The sequence below is a fragment of the Pinus tabuliformis genome, chromosome 5_2, assembly GCF_031772625.1.
Source record: "Pinus tabuliformis cultivar Carrire ecotype Pingquan chromosome 5_2, CPIR1, whole genome shotgun sequence".
In the NCBI taxonomy this organism is placed as follows: domain Eukaryota; kingdom Viridiplantae; phylum Streptophyta; class Pinopsida; order Pinales; family Pinaceae; genus Pinus; species Pinus tabuliformis.
In genome coordinates, this window is record NC_142306.1 from 856,130,216 (window position 1) to 856,135,483 (window position 5,268).

The following is a 5,268-nucleotide window of genomic DNA, read 5'->3' on the forward strand; positions in this document are numbered from 1 at the left end:
TGCGCAGCGAATCTTGGACTGGTGCACGGCGAAGTCTTGGACTAGTGCACGGTGATCAACTCACTGGTGGAGACTTGACAAGTTCGATCTAGGGTCTGCTGCCCTAGTTTAGGGTTGATCTAGGGTTTGCTGCTGCTGATATAAATCAGATCTTTGTATTATTTCTCTCTGTTGAATTATTGAAGATAAAAGAAGATTTGATCAAAGGGTTTCCACATATTGGGGTTTGTCCCTGGCTAGCCACCACATCTTGTATCTCTTGTCTTGGCTTGTTTTATGTCGATCGTTTAATGTTCTATCTACACTTTACTTAATGTACATGTGATTGCTAATCTGTGGATAATAATAAGAAAAGGAAGTAAACTGCTCTAAGCATAGAACATACCATAACTTAACAACTAGATTCCTGACCAAGGCAATCTATACATTGGTCACTCAACCATTTAGGCATCGCAATGCCACAGACTAGGTTCCTGACCAGGGCAATCTATCCAAGTGGGAATAAGGTGGACTCAAGCTTTCGGCCCCTCTAGGTACCATCAGGCTTACTTGCTAACCACCAACCCAGAAATCCAGGTTTGTAATAAAAAACAAAGCTCTATAATCAACACCACCTTTCCAACTTCGGAACCTAGACATCAACACAACATGTCGACCAGATGTCCTCCCACCCAATGCTTCACTCACAAAGCCTCAACACACCTTGATCCAGCAGATCAAGGATGACCAATCCCTCCCAATCAAACTTATTGGTAACTAGCATGTTATCAAAACCTTCGAGAGATTCACCTGTACAAACGCAACCCCAATCAATGATATACTTTCATATGTACATAATCAAATACAAACCTATGGGGCCACCCAGACAACTTGATGTTGCATCTCAACTTTTCATAGTAGGACTATCAATCGAATCTCTAACAGAAGATTCCTCAATCATACACTTTCCTCTGCTACTTCTCATGCAACAACATGTTCTTCAAAATTCATTCTTCAATCAAAACCAAGTTATGCCCTCCCTCTCAACCAGGGAGCATCTCTTTATCCAGACTACCTTTTAATCTCAGGGAGATCTCTTCTTCTTTTTGTCATCGAAGAATCTTTAGTGGCTTCCAACCATTTCATCTGAGTTATCATCATCCCTGTCATGCTTACCACATCAACGAACATCTTCACCATATTGAAGATTGTGTACATGCACAACTTATATAGCAAGTACAACCAAATCTATAGAAGCATGAAGTTAGCCATATCAAAATTATGGAAGCATTTCATATATCAGGTACCCAAGAGACACATACTCTTCAACATCTTGCTAGGGACATTGTCATAAACCCTAGACTACTTCATAACAACTTTCATTCCATCTAGGGTTTCAATGTTTCTTTCAAAGGTGTGACATACCCTATTACAACATATAGCAAACCCTAGAAACAATTCAAACAAATATAGATCTACAAGCCATATAACAACTTTCAGAATTCATATGTTAGATTTTCCACTAGGGTTTCATACAAATCATAGATTTCATACAAGAGAATCAATCAAAACCAATCATGACTTAGTCATTGACACGACTAGCTTCCACTAGGGTTAGTTACAAACCCTAGATTTTCAATCAAACATTAATCCAACTAAAACTCAGATTTCACAAATCTCAAATCATCATATTGTCATTTTACTTCTACTAAGGTTCAACTCCAAAACCCTAGAATTTCACAAATACTATCATCCTAGAAAACAAACTTTGACTACGGCTTAGTTCCAAACCCTAGGATCCATGACCACCGACAAACAGGTCAACTCATACATCTAGGACTTCATCATCATGCATAGGCATTTCATATCATGTGTTAGTCAAACCCAACTTCACAAATATCAACAAACTAGGGTTTGATCAGACAAACACACATTCTAAGGAAATCATTTCTAAGACAATATAAGGGTCTTGTTTACACATTCCACCAAACCCTAATGAATTAAGGTTTCAATATAAGAAGAATGGTGATTAGTATTTAATATAATCAAAACTAAATGAGTACATGAAACCAAAAACTGAAAGGAAATGAGATACTTATCTTAAGGAGTTGTTGGGAGCTCCCTCCAAAGCTTGAGGGATACCTATAAACTTACAAAAGAAAAAATTATTTTTCCAAAACGTGTTAAACTTAAAACCTATAAATTCTAAATATCAAGAATATAAAATAGAATAACTAAGTCTAAAGCAAAGGACTTAGTAGTGCAAGTCCCTTATGTCAGATTCTTTGGGTTTGACTTTCTTTGGGTCTCCTTCAGCAATGTTGGCTTGATCTCTTTCTCTCTTCTTGTTTCTTGGATTGTTGGGACAATCACTCCTATAGTGACCCTTCTTACCTTGGACATGTCAACTTTCTTCCTTGGTCCTTTCGATTTTTTCCTTTATGTTGAGCAATGTAGGCATTTGATACTCCTTCAGGATTGGCAACTAAAAAGATCCGCAATTATTCTTGACTACAAGTAGTCCATAGTTCTTCAAAAGTGGGAACTTCCTTCCAACTGTTAAGTCCTACAGCAAATGCACCCCGAGTAGGTGGCAATCCTAATAGAGCAATGATCATAAGTTCTTTGCTTGAAACAATTTCATCAATGGCCAAAAGATCATCCCTCATTCTTGTTATCTTCACAAAAAAGGAGGCCGGCGTGTCTTCTTTAGTCATCCTTGTGGTCCTTAGCTCATTCTTCAAACTTACTACTTGACCAAAGTTTTTAATAGTGAATAGCTTTGGCAAGGCTTCATACAATTCCTGAGCATGATTGATGTTGGCTATGAATGGGGAAAGTTTGACCTTATTCCTTCTACCATTAGTTCATGGCCACCAATTCTATATCCCTGAACTTTACTTTGTCAGCATCATTGGAGTCTTCTGTAAGCTTCTTTTATTTTCCTTTGACCAAGTCTAGAACCTTGTTCTTTTCAAGGATGAGGTCAATCCTCTTCTTCCAAGACATGAAGTTTGAGGCTCCTTCAAGTTTGTTCTCTCCCTTCATTGTGTTAGACATCTTCCTTGAATATAGTAGACTCTTTCCCTGAGATAGTTCTTTGAATGGTTCCTTAATCAAGTGCTTAAGACTGCCTTTTTCTTCTTTCTTCACCAAAGCTCTGATACCATGTTAGAAAATCAGAAAGGCAGAAAGATTTTCTTATTCTTGATAATTAATTGTGATGTTCTTGATTTGCTATTACAATTCGTTGTATCTTCTTTCTTTTAGTTCATCAAGCAATTACCAAAGCAATAGCACATAAAACAATGAACACCAAATGTAGGCACTATGCCAGGGCAAAACCCCCTTCCAGGGGAAAACCCAGTCAAGAAAATTATTTCTTTCAATAGTATTCTTTGAGACTCTTCACCCTAGACAAAAACCAGACCTTCCCTCCACACTAAGTCAGCCTCCCAGATCTTCGACCTCTTTCGAGCAACTTCGACTAGGCAGCAACGTCCGGCATCAGGGAGCTTCCGGCATCAATGAAACTTGGAAGACTTCGATCTCCCAATCCAGGGCATGAAACAGAGAGAGAGAGGCACCAAAATTTTGTTTTTCTTCTTCTCCTTATTTGACATTTAGAAAGATGTGATACTTGATCCACTGCCATCCATATTTGAGTAAAATTGAAGTTATTTTAAGATCAACTATACACCAGCGGAATATTCTAATACAATACGAAAAAAACACAAAAACAGCAAATTCAACTTTATACTTGATAGAGCTCATTGACTATAAGGATATATTCTCATAGAAAGGCCAACTAATCACATCCCATGTCACAAGAAAAGACAAATGGTCTAGGGGTAGTGTCAATAGCTCCCCTTCCAAAATCCTACGATTGATCAATACAAACATCAAATTTAGCTTTGCCAAATACTTGAAAAAAGGTGTAAAAGCGAAGGACAGTACTATGGATAATAATTCCATCTAAATTAACAATTCATTTACAACTGAAAATTACAATCTACCTCACTTGAGAGGACTTAACAAACAACAAAAGATGTTTTATAATGGCAGAAGACAAGTCAGACTACAACCTCCAATTGGAATTAAATGGTACATTGTAAACAAATGGACTTGTATGAAAAATTCTAAATGTATTCTTAAATTTCCTGTTTAATATGGATGTTAATTTGATAAAAAATTTACATATGTTGTAAGAAAAATTAATCTTCCTCAAATAATATATTTCACTGATTTGCAAGTGCCTGCAATAAGTTGATATATCGATTCAAATAAGGTACATCTAAGTTATGAGACCTTGGGGACAGAATATCCATATCAAGCTGATAAACATTGAAGATATTCTTAGATGTCAGACCTCTCTAAAACATTGTCCTCTAAATACATGATTGGTTAGCAAGTCCATATCTTAACTGGACAACAGTAAAAATCATACATAGTATAAAATTCAATGGGACAAGCTAAAGCTAACAGTTACGAAGCCTGAATCTTTGACCCTTTGTCTTATTGGTGAGACCAAACCGAAAAAATGTGTTAATAGCCTCAACGAGCTCATATGAGTCTTATTGGTGACACCAAATCGAAAAAAAATGTGTTAATAGCCTCAACGAGCTCATATGAGGGCAATGCAAATAGCTCTTTCCAACCGTGACCCCAGGAGTTTAAATAACCTCTCCCCAAAAACAGAAATTGAGAAGAGAGACAGGGAAAGTTGATTTGTCAAAGTATTTCTGAACAACAATACCTCAGGTTTAGTCAGTTGTTTCAGTAGCCATTTTATCATAAACTTACTCTTCAGTGTTCACTGTTCACATGTAACTTACGATCTAGCATCAACAAAGAAAGTTTGAAGTGATGGCCTGTAAAATATATTCGTTCAGTAAGCTATAACCCTTAAACCATTGATCATTGACTGATTTGAAAATGGATTTGTGACTATCCCAGATTTACCTAGCAGTTTCAGTAGTGATTCTATCATGATCTTACTCTCTACTGTTCAGATCTAATTTATGATCTAGTATCAACAAACAAACAAAAAATCCAACACTTCATTATGCTATGATCCTTAAACCCTTGATCCAGACAGCTTGCCAGTTTAAATTTTTGGCAAAAACAAATTCTACAACATGCCAATTCTGAGAAAGTGAAGATCTAGTAATGATTGTTGCATGGAAAAACGGAACTTTTGTAAATAATTTCATTGATCAAGGGCTGACTAAGAAATCAATCCAATTGCTAATTCAGAGATTATGTGGCTGCATATGAAAGACATTGAGC